Below are 20,737 nucleotides of genomic sequence, written 5' to 3'. Positions count from 1 at the left end.
GCGAGCATACATTGCACACCTTAGCCACATCTCTACAGCAGTGTTTTTCAACCACTGTGCCGTGGCACACTAGTCTACATACAGCAGACCTGGGCAAATTAAGGCCCGGGGGCCATATGCGGCCCGTTGAGCTTTTCAATCTGGCCCGCCGGACATTCCCAAATAATTTTTTTAGATCTTTAAAATGGAAAGTGTAGCTGCCATTATGATGTGCAGTGATGTTTTCTAATGACCGTAAGTCTTCAACTATACCAGGGGTCGGCAACCCGCGTGCGGCTCTTTGACCACTCTGATGCGGCTCAGCTACATACTTGCCGACTCCCCCGATTTTCCCAGGAGACTTGTGGATCTCAGTGCCTCTCATAGATAACTCCCAGGGAAAATATAATCATATTTACACTCTAATTACTATATAAAGGGAGTGCCCTAATTGCACTGCAATAATTGTCCTCTATAGCATTTACAAACAGCGTGCCAGTCCGGCCACATGTTGTATGTAGCTTTTACTTGCACACATAGGAGACAGCAAAGCATACTTACTCATCAGCCACACAGCTTACACTGACGGTAGCCGTATCAAACAACTTTAACATTGTTACGTTACAAATATGCGCCACACTGTGAACCCACACCAAAAAAGAATGAAAAACACATTTCTGGAGAACATCCCACCGTAACACAACATAAACACAACACAACCAATACCCAGAATCCCATGCAGCCCTAACTCTTCCGGTCTACATTATACACCCCCGCTACCACCAAATCCCCCCACACATCAACCCCCCCCCTCTCCGTGCGTTGGTTGCGCGGAAGAGTTAGGGTTGCATGGGATTCTGGGTATTGGTACCGTCAGTGTAAGCTGTGTGGCTGCTGAGCTAGTACGCCTTGCTGTCACTTGCGTGAGCAAGCCGAAACTGCATTCTACATGTGGTCGAGCAGGTACACTGTTTGGGCAGACTGAAGAGGGCGCCGAAAGCAGTGCCATCACGCCCTGATATCCGGTAGTCTCCCGGGAAAAATGAGAGGGTTGGCAAGTATGACGCTATCAAGCGCCATTCATTCAAAACTCGCGGGCCGCACTAACATCAAATATCCACATTATAGTGCGTGCAAGTGCGTGTGTCTGAGACCCCTGGTTAACATAGCACAAAGCATTTAAGCTAAGTATGCGGTGTTTTTATTTTAAATTAAAAAAAATTTTTTGTGGCTCCCATTATTTTCTTTAATTTGTGAAACCTGCCAAAATGGCTCTTTGAGTGGTAAAGGTTGCCGACCCCTGAACTATACAAATAGATATGTCCGATAATATCGGCCGGCCGATATTATCGGCCGATAAATGCTTTAAAATGTAATATCGGAAATTATCGGTATCTGTGTTTTTATTATCGGTATCATTTTTTTTTTTTGTGTGTGTTTTTAAAACATTTTTTTTTATTAAATCCACATAAAAAACACAAGATACACTTACAATTAGTGCACCAACCCAAAAAACCTCCCTCCCCCATTTACACTCATTCACACAAAAGGGTTGTTTCCTTCTGTTATTAATATTGTGGTTCCTACATTATATATCAATATATATCAATACAGTCTGCAAGCACACATGATTGTGCGTGCTGCTGCTCCACTAATAGTACTAACCTTTAACAGTTAATTTTACTCATTTTCATTAATTACTAGTTTCTATGTAACTGATTTTGTATTGTTTTACTTTCTTTTTTATTCAAGAAAATGTTTTTAATTTATTTATCTTATTTTATTTTATTAATTTTAAAAAAAAAGGACCTTATCTTCACCATACCTGGTTGTCCAAATTAGGCATAATAATGTGTTGATTCCACAACTGTATATATCAGTATCGGTATCGGTTGATATCGGTATCGGTATCGGTTGATATCGGTATCGGTAATTAAAGAGTTGGACAATATCGGAATATCGGATATCGGCAAAAAGCCATTATCGGACATCCCTATATACAAAGTATTTCAATGGTCGGAATCTGCACTTACGGATGATATACCAGTTACTATGGTAATCTAATTAGTTACTATGGTAATCTAATTAGTTACTACGGTAATGTATGTCACAGCAGCTCAGACGAGGCACCAAGCAGTGTGGGCGGGAAGCGTTTCCACAGACACGGAACGAGATTTTCACAACAAAGTTCTAAAGCTTAGTGATGTATAGAATAGAATATAAATTATTTTATTGATCCCTGGGGGAAATTCAGCAAATATCAGGTATATCAGATTGCAGGTGGGTTTATTTTGTACCCTTCGCGTTCATATTTCACTGTTAGTGGCGTTTAACTTGATTGTAAAATATGTCGATCGAAAGGGGGTGTGACATTCATATGGTGTCAATATTCAGTGTTTTATCGGTCATAGAAAAATGTAAAATTCCATTACGTTTTTTAAGGCGGTCTGTCATAACGTTTTTAGCATTCAATCAGACATTATTGTGAGGTTTTATATTAGTGTTCCTCAAAATAGATATACCGGCCCCCAGACACATTTTTTTCTCTAAATGTGGCCCCCGAGTCAAAATAATTGCCCAGGCCTGACATACAGTCTTGGTAGATCCATCCCTACATCAGTTCTACGTCGATGTAGTGCTTCCTATAAATGCTAAATAGGTTAGACTTGTATAGCGCTTTATACCTTTTTAAGGAACTCAAAGCGCTTTGACACTATTTCCACATTCACCCATTCACAAGGGACCCCTGGGGGAGCCGTGAGGTGTCGGGAAAAGGGGGTGTGAGAGGCAATAGTTTAATAGTATATTTAGTGTTAGTAAAGAGCTATCTTCAAGTTTCTCCTAGATAAGACCTGGGCAAGTTAAGGCCCGGGGGTCATATGCGGCCCGTTAAGCTTTTCAATCTGGCCCGCCAGACATTCCCAAATATTTTTTTTAGATCTTTAAGATGGAAAGTGTATCCGCCATTATGATGTGCAGTGATGTTTTCTAATGACCGTAAGTCTTCAACTATACTAAGTATTTCAATGGTTGGAATCTGCGCTTTTGCATGACAGTGTTTCCCACACATTAATTTATTTGTGGCGGCCCGCCACGAAAGAATTACGTCCGCCACAAATTTAAAAAAAAAAAAAAAAAAAAAGTTTTTTTTTTTTTTTTTTTTGTCCTGTCCAGCTTCTCAGGCAAATCATATAGTTGATGTAGATGCCCATATCGGCTGTTCAGATTTACTTTACAAAAGAGAAGTGTAGGATACTTCTCTTGTTGCCTTATTTGTATTTGACCACTACTGTTTTCTGTTTATTTGTTACTGACTGTGGCAGGACACCTCTGCCTCTGTTTCACTTTATGTTGCTGGTAAATAATATGGTTGTAGTAGTAGGCTAAAGTTAAATTATTTAGTATGCACTAATTAAAGGGGCAGAGCTTTAAGAGACATTTTAGCTTTTATATTTTATAAGATATATTTTTTTTAAGAACCACAATTAATAAACATATTTCAGTGAATAACTTATTGTTCAAATCTGTATATAAATATGTACATAACGTGTTGTAATTATATTGTAAAATGGATGGATGGACGTTTAAAACAAAACTGTTATTATTAATTAGTAAGTATACATTTTTTGAGCCTTTTTAGAGAAAATCATATCATTGTAGTAAATTATGCAAATTACACGATGATGTCATGGTGATCACGCCCATAGCCACGCCCATAGCCACGCCCCCGCCGCCACAGGTATCTTGGCAGTTTATGGGAAACAGTGCATGATATTTTAGTGACTAGTGTTGTCCTGATACCAATATTATTTCGATACTTTATGGTACTTTTCGCTACTTTTCTAAATAAAGGGGACCAGAAAAAATTGCATCTTAGGGTGTGGCGGACCGGTACTTTTCAGCGGCGGTATGGTACCGAACATGATTCATTAGTATCGCGGTACTATACTTATACCCGTATACCGTACAACCCTACTAGTTACTATGGTAATCTACGTCACAGCAGGTCAGACGAGGCACCAAGCAGTGTGGGTGGGGAGCGTTTCCACAGAGTGTTTCCAGAGCCTGCAATGTGGGTGTCGGACAGACGCGGAAGGAGGTTTTTACAAGAAAGTTCTAAAGCTTAGTGATATATCAAATATATCAGATTGTAGATGTTTTTTGTTTTTTTACCCTTCACGTTCATATTTCGCTGTGTGTGTTGCATTTGTGTTGCATTTGGCTTGATTGTAAAATATGTCGATTGAGAAGGGGTGCGACGTTCATATGTTCTCAATATTCAGGGTTTTATCGTTCATAGAAAAAAATAAAATTCCATTCTGCTTTTAAGGTGGTCTGTCATAACATTTTTAGCATTCAATCAGACTTTATTGTGAGGTTTTGTGTTAGTTTTCCTAAAAATAGATATACCGCCCTCCAGACACATTTTTTTCTCTAAATTTGGCCCCTTACTCAAAATAATTGCCCAGGCCTGCTCTAGATTGACGTTGGCGGTGGGGCGTGGCGGGGGCGTTGTCATCATGATGTCATCATATTCTTTGCCATATGATTTTCGTCCAAAAGTCTAACAAAAATGTATACATTTAAAATCAAATGTGTTATTATTTTAGTATTAACATATTTTACATTATATTGTTTTGCTGTATTTTCAATTATTGCTACTTATTGTGTGAATGCTCCAAAGCATTCTCACACATGGTTTTCTACACCAAAATTCATCTAGTTATTCTTCTTCTTCTCCAGATTTTGGCGCGCTCTACCTTGCACATTTTTCACCCGATTCTAACCGTTCCAACTTCAAACCGTTCAGCCTATTCGGGAATCGCGGGCTTTCTCTTGACAATTCCCATATTTTCCAGAATTCCAGATTTTCCAGGACATTTTTCCCATTCAAAATGAATTGGCCATTTTTCAAACTTCCACCATTTCCACATTTTTCAACCTATTCAAACCTTCCCACCTTCAACATATTCCACCATTCACGCAATTTAAACTTCTATTTTTCCAAGTTCTAAAATATTCCAGGATTTTCCAGTAATCCTGGTTTTCCAAAGCCCTATTTTCACCCTTTTTTCTGGCGACTACTCGTTCCACATTTTTCAACGCATTTCAACCCTTCAAAACATTCCTCTTAATCAGGACAAAAACGTAGTAGTTTTTTGAAGTGCAAAAATGACTGGTTTTCCCTAAATTCTAGGAATTCAGTAATACCATTTCTCATTTCAACATTTGACTACTACAGCATTTCTCCACCGATTTGGAACATCATTCAAGATTTTTACCATTTTCCAAAAAAATCCTGCTTTTCCTGAAATTCACCATTTTTTCTGAAATTCCCATTGAAATCAATGGGACATTCTTCAAAGTTCCACAACTTCCACATTTTTCATCTGATTCAAATCATTCCAACTTTTAAATATTCAGTCTGTTCAGGAATTGTGTGCTCTACTTCGACAATTTTAGAATTTTCTCATTATTCCCAATTTTTTTTTGCATTTCCCCCATTCAAAATGAATTGGACATTTTACAAACTTCCACAATTCCCACATTCTTCAACTCATTCAAACCATTCCACCTTTAACACATTCCACCATTCTGGAAATTCAAACTACCCTTTTTCCAAGTTCAAAAAAATTCCAGATTTTCCCGAAATTCCCTAATACCATTTACTACCTCAACATTGCTTGCTCCATTTAAACAATTCTAACACCAACCAATTCAGCTCATTTAGGACATCCATGCTCCTAATCATTTTCCAAAAATCCTGCTTTTCACAAAATTCCCAAATTTCCAGGAAGTTCCCATTGAAATGACTGGGACATTTTTCCAAGTTGCACAATTCCCAAATTTTTCAACCTATTCAAACCGTTCCAACGTCAACACATTCCACACATTCCACACATCCCGGACATTGAAACTAATACTTTCCCAAGTTCCAAACCAAATTCCGTTTTTCCTGGAAATTCAAACGCTTCAACATTCAAACCATTCCAGCATTCAAACCATTTCAGCGTTTAAACGATTTCAACATTTAAACCATTTCTACCTTCATCCTATATTCCATTAGCATTTTAGTTCAGCGTCAGCTCTTCAACATTCAAACAATTCCAACATTCAAACTATTCTTACATTCATACTACATTCTGTCAGCATTTCACTTCAACTTCAGCATTGGAGCATTCACACGCAGTTCCTTCAGGAATTGCCTCTTCTAGTTGTACAATGTACTTTAACTAGAAGCAAATCTAGCATCTTTTTGTTGTGTTATTATAGACTGTACTCCTGTTAAGAGACTCTTTACTTCCACCCCTCCATCTCCGCGTGACGCATGACGTCACACTTCCTCGGCGCTGCTGCTCCATCTGCACTTTCTCTCCATAAAAGCTGCCACTGTCCTTAAGATTTGCTCATATTTAAAACGCTGTCCGTTCGGGTATACTAAAAAAGTTCACATTGCAGACATGCTGAGTCGGCTGCAGACAATCCCGTGCATATTGCCTACGGTTTCGGCAACGCTCTTCTGGTGGTCAAATTTTTTTTTTGGTGGCCAAATTTTCAGTGAATCACAAGTGAATAGTGCACAAATATTAGTCTATGTGTTATGGGCTGGGTGATATAGACCAACATGATTTGGAACAATTTCCCTTGTGGATCATTAAAGTTTGTCTAAGTCTATATCCTGGTATTTTTCGGCCGAATCTCGATATATAATATATATATACCGTATATCGGTATTTTAAACAAAAAGTGCAAAGTGTTCAGTTTAAACTCAACACCACATTACAGTTACTACCACTGTGGTGAAATTGATAGTCATTAATTATTACAGAAAGTAATAAATGCGTTATTTTGAAAAAAATATGTCATATGCAGTTGAGAGAAGTTTATGAGAGATGCGTGTGTGTGTGCCTTTAAAAAGCGCTGTCTGTTGCTAAGCAACATGTGACGTCAGCGAGGGTTTCAGCTGAAATTAATTTGGTAGCTTTAGCAGTTAGCAGCGGTAGTTTCTGTTTGTGTTACCACTGGTTAATAAAGAGGAGCCGCCGGATGCTGCAAACAGCCATAAGAAAGATACATCAAACGATACCGGTATGGCGGTATTGTCTCCAATATATATCTCTTTCTAAAATATACTGATATTACAGTTAATACCGGTATACCGCCCAGCCCTACTATGTATACACTACCGTTCAAAAGTTTGGGGTCACCCAAACAATTTTGTGGAATAGCCTTCATTTCTAAGAACAAGAATAGACTGTCGAGTTTCAGATGAAAGTTCTCTTTTTCTGGCCATTTTGAGCGTTTAATTGACCCCACAAATGTGATGCTCCAGAAACTCAATCTGCTCAAAGGAAGGTCAGTTTTGTAGCTTCTGTAACGAGCTAAACTGTTTTCAGATGTGTGAACATGATTGCACAGGGGTTTTCTAATCATCAATTAGCCTTCTGAGCCAATGAGCAAACACATTGTACCATTAGAACACTGGAATGATAGTTGCTGGAAATGGGCCTCTATACACCTATGTAGATATTGCACCAAAAACCAGACATTTGCAGCTAGAATAGTCATTTACCACATTAGCAATGTATAGAGTGTATTTCTTTAAAGTTAAGACTAGTTTAAAGTGCTTTTCCTTCAAAAATAAGGACATTTCAATGTGACCCCAAACTTTTGAACGGTAGTGTATATCCATTCATACTGTAACATAATGTTTTATGTTTGCGTGGTTTTGATGTTCATTGGTGCCATGATCGCGAACACAACGTCTATGACTGAAAGGGGATTGGCGAAGAATGAGGAAATGTTGTTTATTGTTTATTGTTTATTGAATGGATCCCCATTAGCTGATGCCAAGGCGACTGCTAGTCTTCCTGGGGTCCATATACAGTAGGAGCATTAAAAAAAAAAAATACAAAGACTACATACATTACCAAACATTATACAAAGGAAAAATACAACATAAGATAAAAAAAGCTAGTTAAACCCAGTATTAAAAATTCACGTCATGTGGGCAGCTGCAATAGGTGTATCTTCAAAGCTGTCTTGAATGACAATTTACTTTGGGAGAGATTAATGTGAGATGGCAACATATTCCAGAATGATATACATCTATACATGACTATGTTTGAGGAGATTAGTCCTGGGAGCAGGAAGTGCCAAATAGCCATTGCTGGCATTCCTAGTGTCATTAACATGTGTGTTAGTTGATTTTAAAAACTGTTTGTAAAAGTAATCTGGTGATTGATCTAACACATGGGTGTCAAACTCTGGCCCGCGGGCCAAAATTGGCCCGCCGTGTAATTTCACTTGGCCCTTGAGGCGATATCAAATTAACACTAGAGCTGGCCCGCCGATTATATACAGCGGCGGTGCCGCAGTAACACCGCATTCACCGCTAATTCTCATACATGCCAACCCTCCCGGGAGACTCCCAAATTTCTGTGCCCCTCCCGAAAATTGTCACGTCCGCTTTTCATCCAGTCCATGGATGAAAAAAAGCAGACGTGATGACAGCTCGTAGAGGACGTTAAAGGCAGTGCCTTTAAGGCACGCCCCCAAGACTGTGGTCTGGGTGGACTACGAGATATAATGACTGATGAACACCTTCGTTCGATAATAAAGGTTGCCTCAGCTCAAAGCCTGAGCCCAGACATTAATGAATTAGCATCCAAGAAAAGATGGCAGGTATTTGGCTTGGGCACATCAGATTAGATCAGTGTGTTGCAAACTGAGCAGTTTAAAGACCTGAATGGTTAGTTTATTCATTGTTATTTTATTTTCTAATTTATTAGCCTGTGGAAAAAGTTAATGTTGATATTTACCTCAGAAGGCTGCAAATAGAAAAGAGGCATTACATTTTTATTTAAATTGTATTTGATATGCCGTTGATATTTTTAAATTATTATTATTATTATTTGAAACTCGATTTTGCATGTCACTATAAAGTTATATAAGCCTTGCTTGTTCAATATTCAATGCAAAACTTGTTTGGGTCCCTATTAAAAAGGTTAATTTGTTCAACCTTGGCTTTGTTCAGTTTTACATTTTAGCCCACTCTGTATTTGAGTTTGACACCCCTGATCTAACATGATAGTTGTAAAGAACATAAGGAGACTACAATGCATCTTTTGTTCAACAGACAACCAGGACAGGCGTGAATGCATAAATGAAATATTAGTGCGCATAGAACATTTAAGTACCAGTCTAGGCGCTCTGTTCTGAACAAGTTGCAGTTTGTTCAGGTCAGACTTAGTCGTAGCGGACCCTATTATAGGACAGTAATAAAGATGACAGAAAACCAAGGACTGTATGACTTGACCCATTGTTGAAGATGTCAAGTAGGTGGAGCACTTCCTCACCATGGCTAAACCTCTTCCCATTTTCACTATAATACCATCAATATGATCGGACCATGACAGCTGACTGTCTAATAGCACAATGTTGTGTGTCTCGGAGGGACGCGCCGAGACGAAAGTGTGTGCACGGAAGGGAATCCTTGTTAGCGTAAGATTGGCAATACGAGTTAAAAAGTGCGTCTGACTTTGTGTGACTTATTCTGGATGCGACAGTATTATATTACTTTAATTTCTTCTCACGTAAAAATCTGTGTGGCGGCTTATATTTTGCCATGGCGATGCGCCACGATCAGTTACATTAAGGGGAAAGCCTGTTAACACATACAGTTAACAAAATAAACATCAAGTGGTGGGGCGTCACAGAAAAATTATCGAGAAGCACTGCTCTTAACGAACAATATTGAGCAATTGGTAGTTGTCACGGTGTAAAATTGCAAGTTTAAATTTAGGCTGTGTTCAGTACTCTGTAAAAAAAGACACTTTAGTGCAGTTCACTCTGTGTTCACTTCACAACGGTATTTTTTTCATGGGGCCAAAGGACTAAAAAATCAATAGAATGCTACTGTTTTGTCGCAATCACATGCTGCAGAGAAGAATGTGGTATTCACAACCAGTGCAACGCTATCAATTCCACCAGATAAAACAGCTGATTTAAAAAACAAGCTTGGGCTGCATTGAAAATGTAAATAGAAATCTCGATTCTCGCCAACGCGCGATTTAATTTCTAAATTGCGAAGGTTAAAAAAGGAAACGCTGCATTGTTAACCCGGCCGTATTGGCATGTGTTGCAATGTTAAGATTTCATCATTGATATATAAACTATCAGACTGCGTGGTCGCTAGTAGTGGCTTTCAGTAGGCCTTTAATGGAAATGACAATAATATTATAATAATGATAAATAATATTATCACACATTAATATCTGTAATGCGTGGCTAAGAGATATTAATGTGTGGCACGCATTGAATGTCTCTGCTGCATTGGATCAGTCTCCTTTCTTTAACAGGCAAAAGCTTTCTAACCTCACTGCATAAAAACGGTTGTGGTTTTGATAAAATGTTAGTTCGGGTGGATGGCGGGTGGATGACGACTTTTGTGATGCGGTTGCGGATGAAATAATTGCCTATGCGCGCACCTCTACCGCCTGTTTACTTCTAAGATGATGTCAACACATGGAGAGTCATAGGAATTGCTCCGCTCAGTCAATATTGCTGATTACAAGAAAAGTCCTCCTGCATCTTTCTTCTATTGCTCCTCGCCACAGCCATGACTAAGCAGCATGGTGCAGCCTCGCCAGTGACGGAGGGCAACCCTTTGGCTAATTATCACAGCGGCTTTCAATTAGAGAGACTGCACTGGAAATGAGTTTGTGTTTGTGATTACGCAAGAGTAACGACACAGATGCACATAATACCTCCAGTATGTTTGTCTACTGATGAATGCAAACTGTTGCTCTGTGGTGTTCCTCTCTCCCTTTTTCTCACTTTCTTTCTGAAGCGGCATGTCGTGCAGTCTTGATTAAAGGAGCTCATTTCAGTGACATCAAAACACACGGCTTAGCCTTACCTGGAGCCTGCAATGTGATGTAAAAGCCACACCGTCGCCAGTATAGCATACCTAATTACCTTAACGTTTTAATACTTTTGTGCTGAAAATTTAGCCCAGTTTTGAAAAATCCTACTAACCACTGCAGCACTTGAACCAATACAAATTGCACAATTGTTTTTTTTTTCAAGCCGATAAATACAGATAACGTCCTGCTTCTCACGACTGATCTGTAAAGATCTGGGGCCGTACTTATCAACACTTAAGTCCTGAGAATTTGCGAAATTTAGTCCTACTCTCAAACTTAAGAATAAAAGCTTTTTATCAACGTTCTTAAGTCTAAGAATCACTCCTACTCTCCACGATATTTAAGAGACCTTCAGAGGTGTCTTAAGTGGTTAGGAGTTGCCAGCAGGGGATGGCACTGAGGCGAGAGAGACGTGCGCGAACGTTCAGGGAACGGTACAATGTTTTTTGTTTTTTTGATGACGAGCAGCTGATCAAACGGTATCGTTTAGACAGAGCGGATATTATTTTTGTCACAGATTTAATACTTTTCGATTCCTTGTTGATTTCTGCATGTGTCTGCAGTGGGCTAGTATATATAGAGCCACCCACACCAGTTTCAAATTAGTTGCCTAATTAATGAATTGGAAAGAAAATGTTATGACAGTAGCGTATGTGTGTGGCCGTGAGGTGAGTGACGTCAGTGAGTGTGTGGGCGAGAGAAGAGAGGGAGCGGTGGCGTGAGTGCCGGCGGGGACTAGTTTGTTTTGTATTATTTTGTAGTTTATTGTCAAAATATACACTCCCATTGTCCACTTAAATATTTCTAAGATATTTCTTTATTCTTAGACAACGGATTCCCTTCCGTGATTGGTCATTTCTATGGACACAGAAATGACGTCACCTAAAATTGCGTTTACGGCACATAGTAATGTCGTAATTCAGCTCTGAGTGTGACACTTAAGAGTCAGTCCTACACTTCGCTGAAAGAATTTATTTACTCTTAAGTCAACTCTTAGCAGACTTCTTAGGAGTAATTCTAAGAAGCTTGATAAGTACGGCCCCTGTTATTTTTTCCATTTTCAGTTTGTGCACACCTTTCTAGTTTTGGAGGTGCTTCATTAGTTACACAGGTGACATCATAGGTCAGAGGTGTCAAAGTGGTTTTCACTGAGGGCCACGTCGCAGTTATGTTTGGCCACTTCTAACAGTGAATACTAATATTACACTATTTTTTTATGCATTTTATTTAAAAACTAAAATAAATAAAAAATATGTTAAGTTGCAATAATGTCACCTCAATTTATGGTAAAAAAAAAAAAAAAGACAGCTCAGTTGCCATAATTTTACTGTAAAATGTACATTTGTTTTTTACTGTTAATTAAAAAAATACAATTTTACAGTAAAATTTTGGCACCTGAGCTGCCATTTTTTAAACATTTTTTTACCACAAATCAACAACTGTAAATGTTTCCGTGTATTACTGTAAATGCCAAAATGGCACCACAGTTTATTACAGTAAAAAAAAGGCCTTTTTTTTTTCTTTTAGAGAAAAATGCTGTAAAAACCACAGTAAATTTCACAATTTTATCATGAAATCTATTGCTACTTTTTTGAGGATAACTTGCTTTGAAATCATTATTAGTATTTATTTCTATTAATTTTTTTTTGATATGTTTGATAATATATTTTTGCATAATTAGACAATATTTAAGTTAACATAATTTGCGATTACATGAAGTACATGTAATTGCACAATTTTTTTTAAAGCCGATAAATACAGATAACGTCCTGCTTCTCACGACTGATCTGTAAAGATCTGTTATTTTTTCTATTTAGATTTAACTGTAGTTTGTGCACACCTTTCTAGTTTTGGAGGTACTTCATTAGTTACACAGGTGACATCATAGATCAGAGGTGTCAAAGTGGTTTTCACTGAGGGCCACATCGCAGTCATGTTTGGCCACTTCTAACAGTGAATACTAATATTACACTATTTTTTTATGCATTTTATTAGTAGATTTTTTTAATATTAAAATTAGGGATGTCCGATAATGGCTTTTTGCCGATATGCCGATATTGTCCAACTCTTTAATTACCGATACCGATATTAACCGATACCGATATCAACCGATATATACAGTCGTGGAATTAACACATTATTATGCCTAATTTGGACAACCAGGTATGGTGAAGATAAGGTACTTTTTAAAAAAATGAATCAAATAAAATAAGATAAATAAATTAAAAACATTTTCTTGAATAAAAAGGACAGTAAAACAATATAAAAACAGTTACATAGAAACTAGTAATGAATGAAAATTTGTAAAATTAACTGTTAAAGGTTAGTATTATTAGTGGAGCAGCAGCACGCACAATCATGTGTGCTTACGGACTGTATCCCTTGCAGACTGTATTGATATATATTGATATATAATGTAGGAAGCAGAATATTAATAACAGAAAGAAACAACCCTTTTGTGTAAATGGGGGAGGGAGGTTTTTTGGGTTGGTGCACTAATTGTAAGTGTATCTTGTGTTTTTTATGTGGATTTAACAAAAAAAAACAAAAACAAAAACAAAAAAATACGATACTGATAATAAAAAAAACGATATCGATAATTTCCGATATTACATTTTAACGCATTTATCGGCCGATAATATCGGCAGACCGATATTATCGGACATCTCTAATTAAAATGTAAAAAAAATATGTTAAGTTGCAATAATTTCACCTCAATTTAGTGTATATTACTGTAAATGGAAAAACAGTACTGTTGTTGTTATGGTAAAAAAAAAAGGCAGCTCGGTTGCCATAATTTTACTGTAAAATGTACATTTGTTTTTTACTGTTAATTAAAAAAATACAATTTTACAGTAAAATTTTGGCACCTGAGCTGCCATTTAAAAAAAAATGTTTTTACCGCAAATCCACAACTGTACATTTTTCCGTGTATTACTGTAAATGCCAAAACGGCACCACAGTTTATTACAGTAAAAAAAAAGTAGTTTTTTTCATTTAGAGAAAAATGCTGTAAAAACCACAGTAAATTTCACAATTTTACCATGAAATCTATTGCTATTTTTTTGATGGATAACTTGCTTTGAAATCATTATTAGTATTTATTTCTATTAATTTTTTTTTGATATGTTTGATAATATATTTTTGCATAATTAGACAATATTTAAGTTAACATAATTTGCGATTACATGAAGTACATGTAATTGCACAATTTTTTTTTAAGCCGTAAAAAAAATATGTTAAGTTGCAATAATTTCACCTCAATTTAGTGTATATTACTGTAAATGGAAAAACAGTACTGTTGTTATGGTACAAAAAAAGGCAGCTCAGTTGCCATAATTTTACTTTAAAATGTACATTTGTTTTTTACTGTTAATTAAAAAAATAACATTTTACAGTAAAATTTTGGCACCTGAGCTGCCAGTTTTTATTTTATTTTATTTATTTTTTTAACCGCAAATCAACAAGTGTAGATTTTTCCGTGTATTACTGTACATGCCAAAATGGCACCACAGTTTATTACAGTAAAAAAAAAGTAGTTTTTTTCATTTAGAGAAAAATGCTGTAAAAACCACAGTAAATTTCACAATTTTACCATGAAATCTATTGCTACTTTTACATTGCACAATTTGACGGATAACTTGCTTGGAAATCATTATTATTAGTATTTATTTCTATTAAAAAAATGGTTGGTATGTTTAATAATATATTTTTGCACAATTAGACAATATTTAAGTTAACATCATTTGCGATTACATGGAGTACATGTGTTTTTGTCTCCCAAAATAGAAAGAAATAATACATTTAGTAAGACAATTTACAGTACTTTATTGATACATGTTATTTCCAGGCTTTCCAGGGCCAAAAAAAAATGAAGTGGCGGGCCACATCTGGCCCCCGGGCCTTGGGGTTGACACCTGTGTCACAGGCTTTCAAAACACCGTCATAGTGATGCTGGCGTTTCAGCTGCCTGGAATAAGGTTCGATGTGTGCTGAGGCCCCCCCCCCCCTCATTGCGAAATGTTTGCAGAACATTTAATGCAAACAGCACATGGAATGTCTTCCTCATAGAGTAAAGAGGTCCCACATGATGGAAGCCATGCTCGTTTACATTCCGGCTTTTTCCATCGCAGGAACCTTTACAGGGGCTTTCTCATTTACCCGGGTATATAAAGTACCCCCCCCTGTGTTTCCACCAAAAACTACCCGGGTAGCTTTAGTTCTACAGGAACTTATTTTTAGTCCCTCGTAGTGAGGTGGCACTTTCGGAAGTTTCCCTGGAACCTTTGAGGGGCAGGATGTGCTGTTGACTGCAGATTGGATGAACACAGTTGGAGCGCTTCGAAAACTTTGTACATTATTCAAAGCTTCAGCCACCATTCAAATTAGGCCAGGACAACTTGTTTCTTATTTTTTGTGTATTTCTATCACAACCAGGTATGTGATTTTTCCGTCTCCAGTTGTCTTTTTTTATCTCTGTAAAAATATAAAAAAACATTTTCCCTTTTTGTTCGTTTTTCCCGACTTACAATGTGTGTTAAAATCTTGATCGGTCTCTTTGCCATACCTGCCAATAGGGTTGGGTATCGTTTGAATTTGTACAATTCCGATTCCGATTCTTTGTTTCGATTCCGATTCCGATTCCTTTTTTTTAATAATTTTTTTTAATTTTTATTTATTTTATTTTTTATTTATTTATTTTTTTCATTTTTTTAAATTTTTTTTTATTTTTTATTTTTATTTTTTATTTATTTATTTTTTTTTATTTTTTTTGTCATTTTATTTCATTTTTTTAAAATTATTATTATTTTTTCATTATTTTTTTTTATTTTAATTTTTTAATTTAATTTAATTTTTTATTTTATTTTTTATTTTATTTTTTATTTTATTTTTTCGATTCCGATTCCTGGCGATTCTCGATTCCGATTCTTCTTGTACCATGCCGGGATCAATGTGTTTGACAGGTAGTCCCTGGAAGGTGGTATGTATTTTGGATTGAGAGTTTTCACCATATCCCTGCAAACATAAACAAACATGTAATGTTGCTGTTACTGTTTAGCCCAGTATCAATTAGCTTAGCTCTAACGTTATTGCTTAACTAACCTAAATGTTGGAGATTCCACCTCTGAAAAGGGATGCAGTCTTTTGACTATGTGTGCAGTGACCTTTCTGTGGCACTCTTCCGTCTGTGGCACCTACATCTTCCCCATTGCCGCTACGGTGAACGGAGTACGCCGAGCACATCGCGGAGCCTGGCTAGCAGGTTGTAAATTGTCTATGAAAAAATACGCGGGCTAATTTGTTAGCTGCCTCAACGTTGGCGCAAAACACATTATTTATTGCATATATATTGTTTTACTTAAAACTAGGAATCGAAATTTAAACTTTTGAACGATTCCGGGAGAATCGGAAAGTTAGTCCCGGTTCCAATCGATACTCGATACCCAACCCTACCTGCCAACAACTACGGTTTTCCCGTAATGACAACGGTTTTTGATAATCCAATGGTAAAAACTAGGGGTGTAACGGTACACAAACATTTCAGTACGGTACGTACCTCGGTTTAGAGGTCACGGTTCGGTTCATTTTCGGTACAGTAAGAAAACAACTAAATATACATTTTTGGGTTATTTATTTACCAAATTTGCAAAATCTTCCACCAAAAATATTTTTCTTAGTGTAATATTTGATGTGAAGTAATGGGAACCTTGGATAGGTCAATAATTCTTAATAACATTGATTTTGATTCAATATTATGTTTTGAGCAATGACAGTTTGAAAGAAAAAAAAACAGCTTTGTTTTATTAGTCAACATTACAACTTTTTCTAAATTACATTTAACCTTTTAAGCTTTTTTATTTCACTTTTGTTATGTTTTTGTTTATTTCAATAGTATTTTTAGAATGTGCCGTGGGCCTTTAAAACATTAGCTGTGGGCCGCAAATGGCCTCCGGGGCACACTTTTGACACCCCTGCTATAGATAATAAAACATTAAATGTGATAAATCTATGGATAAAAAGCAGAGCCTGGCGACGCATGCGCGTTTATCATAACTCTCTCTCTCTCTCTCTGTCTCTGCCCCTCCCTCACCAATGCTGCTGTTTGTTTTGTTTTCAACCCCTTCTTAACCCTGAACGTACATTGAAAATACACGCAACCCTAACTCAAAATGCCGGACATTTGAGGCATTTAAGAAACTCCGCCCTGACAGCTCCGCAAAAGAGGACATGTCCGGTGAAAAGAGGACGTATGGTCAGTCTATCGTAGCCCGTTAGCTGCTAGCATGCCGTGTGTTGTGCATTGTTTACACAACGTGCGTTACGCTACTTAATATGTCCGTGTGGAAACTCGTTCGGTACACCTCCGAACCGAACCGGAACCCCCGTACCGAAACGGTTCAATACAAATACACGTACCGTTACACCCCTAGTAAAAACTACGGTTTTCCATTAAAAATGGAAGCTGTGTCGCGAAGCAACTCCACGGGCCGGGGACAAACTATTCTGGAAACATCAATGAGGATTGGTTGGTTTGCGTATAAGAACATCCATGATCGGTCGGTTGTTTACTATGATGAGTCACCATTGGTTAAGATTAGGGCAAAACGTTAGGGACAGGCCAATCAGAGGCAAGATAGGGCGGGTCATTGAACCAGGAAGGGAAATCACAACAGACATCCCAAATGACGACGAGAGAGTAAAAATTATGAGGGACAAGCGGTAAAAAACTGATTATTAATCTAATTGTTCATTTACTGTTAGTATCTTGTTATTTTCTGTTTTAACATGTTCTATCTACACTTCTGTTAGAATGTAATAATCACTTATTCTTCTCTTGTTTGATACTTTTACATTAGTTTTGGATGATACGACACATTTGGGTATGGATCCGATACCAAGTAGTTACAGGATCATACATTGGTCATATTCAAAGTCCTCATGTGTCCAGGGACGTATTTACTGACTTTATAAACATAATATGAATTTTTAAAAAAGGAAAAGAGATTTTGTGCTGCTAAAAAATATCGATGCAATCATAGTAGTATCGACTAGGTATCGCCTGTACTTGGTATCATTACAGTGGATGTCAGGTGTAGATCCACCCATGGCATTTGTAGCTATTGTACCCTCCTACGGTGTGTAGTGAAGCATGTTTAGCTATTCCTCATCCCCCAATGATAATAATACATGTAAGAAACTTACTTTATTTGTTGCCACGGAGGCGAGGATTAGTGATTTAGAAGTAGCTAAAACACTGCGGATGGATGTTAGCTGCTAGCTAGCTAGCCATGTCTTAAAGCACCTCTTCCTGAGGGTGTTTCAGTGTTATAACTTCACCTTTATCTTTACTTTTTTACACCAAAATGCGCCCGTTCTCCCTTTTCTGTCTACACACTGTGTCTGCTTGTAAGTACTCTGTGTGTGTGCGCTGCCCAACATGCTCCTCTGCTGGTAAAACCAGCAATGTCACCACGTGACGACGACGTGCCGTCATGCCCGTTAAAAAAAGGGGTGGGCGCAAGCGGTACTTTTTAGAGGCGGTATAGTACCGAATATGATTCATTAGTATCGTGGTACTATACTAGTACCGGTATACCGTACAACCCTAGTTTATACTTGAACTTAGTGACATTAACTCAATATGCATTTTTAATTTCAGATGAGCATGAATTCCACTTTTGAAGTTAAAGTCCTAAAGCTCTTCAACCAGGGATGTCCAAAGTGCGGCCCGGGGGGCCATTTGCGGCCCGCAGGTCATTTTTTAATGGCCCCACGGCCCATTTTAAAATAAGATAAAAAAAAATTTAAAACATAAAAAGTGGTATGAAAGACCAAACAGGTGAAATGTAACAAGAAAATGTTGCAATGTTTATTATTATGAATTATTGACCTATCCAAGGCTCCAATTACGTCACATTAAATATTGCACTTTGAGATATTTTTTTGGGAAAATTTTTGCCATATAAAAAATTGAGCTTTTTTTTTTTTTTTTTAAAGAAGGGCCTAAAACGAACAAACACAAAACATAAACAACAATACAACGTATAATTGACGGATAGATCTGAAGTTGATCTCGAGATTATTGTGTTAAAAGTAAACAGTAAAAAAAATTTATAATTAATTTTTTACCACTTAAATGAGTAGGACCCTTTTGGTTCCCCAATCATTTTTGTGTGATTTGTTTTTAAGTGTCATTGCTCAAAAAATAATAATGAATTAAAATCAATGGTGTTATGAGTTATTGACCTTTTTAAGGCTCCGATTATTATATAATCTGAAATATTCCTCTTAAAAATTTTATCGGGTGAAAATATTGCATATATTGTGTTTTTTTCCATAAAAAACAAGGTTTTCTTTGACAAAAAGAGCATACGACTTAAATCTTTAAAAACATTATATTGACAGATAGACGTAATGTTGATCTAGAGATAATAATACTAAATAATGACACATTTTAAATATTTTTTGGACCAAAACCCTTTGGGGTCCCCGGGATCAAGCCTGAGTGGAGGCCTTAATGTATGTTTTTTATACATATATTGTATTGGTTTTTAAAATAAAAAAATATCAAAATGGCCCCGCTTGCTTTGATTTTTCAGTGTGCGGCCCTCAGTGGAAAAAGTTTGGACCCCCCTGTCTCAAACCAATCACATGTATCTAATGTCACTTGCTTGTAATTTAAATTGGGAGGTCTGAACTGGAGGAAAGTAGTAAACACACCAGAGTCTTGGTAGACGGGCAGGCGGCGACCGTAAGTCTCTGACTCACCCAGGAAGGCTGGAGATGGGATGGGAGTAATTGGATGTGACTGCTGGGCCTGTTCCCAGAGTCAGCGTCTGATGGACCCTCATATCTTACCAAGCCCAGAATGTACCATCCACAGTCCATTTATCTCCTCGGCCACCCAGCCAGTGTGTGGAACCAAGCCATTGGCTTTTATTTCTCTCCTCACCACCACACACTTCTCTCTTAAGCAGCTGTAATATACAGCATGACTCAGTTTACTCCTGAATGTCTGCATTCAATCAACAGCATGAGTGCAAGAACAAAGGATGTTAGGTTGTCCCGATACAAATATTCTAGTACCGGTACCAAAATGTATTTCAATACTTGTCTAAATAAAGGGGACCACAAAACAATGTCATTATTAGCTTTATTTTAACAAAAAATCTTAGGGTACATGAAACATATGTTTATTATTGTAATTTAGTCCTTAAATAAAATAGTGAACATACCGTATTTTTCGGACTATAAGTTGCAGTTTTTTTCATAGTTTGGCCAGGAGTGCGACTTATACTCAGGAGCGACTTATGTGTGAAATGATTAACACATTAGCGTAAAATATTAAATAATATTATTGATCTCATTCACGTAAGAGACTAGACGTATAAGATTTCATGGGATTTAGCGATTAGGAGTGACAGATTGTTTGATAAACGTATAGCATGTTCTAAAGCTGCAGCTAACGATTATTTGTCCATCGATTAATCAATAGATAATTTTTTCGATTAATCGGTTAATCTATGGATTATTTTTTTCGATTAATCTATAGATTATTTTTTCCGATTAATCTATAGATTATTTTTCCTTTTACCGATTATTTTTTATTTTATTTTATTTAAAATGAAGATGAAAAAAACAATGTAGGCCAGTTTTTTCAAAAGGCATGGCTTTTATTTACAAAAAAAAAAAAAGTATGGCCACTATTTTTTCGATTAATCTGTTAATCTATAGATTTTTTTCGATTAATCAATAGATTATTTTTCCTTTTACCGATTATTTTTTTATTCAAAATGAAGATGAAAAAATAAATGTAGGCCAGTTTTTTC

General features: G+C 36.9%; 1 protein-coding gene across 3 annotated transcripts in view; it reads left to right on the top strand.

The window, feature by feature from the left end:
* The window catches only part of slc9a1a (solute carrier family 9 member A1a), a 126,373-nt gene that overhangs the window by 1,114 nt on the left and 104,522 nt on the right, over window positions 1-20,737 (top strand). The window lies entirely within an intron of this gene.

This window comes from Entelurus aequoreus, linkage group LG11 (genome assembly GCF_033978785.1).
Source record: "Entelurus aequoreus isolate RoL-2023_Sb linkage group LG11, RoL_Eaeq_v1.1, whole genome shotgun sequence".
Classification (NCBI taxonomy): Eukaryota; Metazoa; Chordata; class Actinopteri; order Syngnathiformes; family Syngnathidae; genus Entelurus; species Entelurus aequoreus.
Note: the sequence above shows the minus strand (reverse complement) of the source record. Positions and strands in the feature narration are given on the sequence as shown.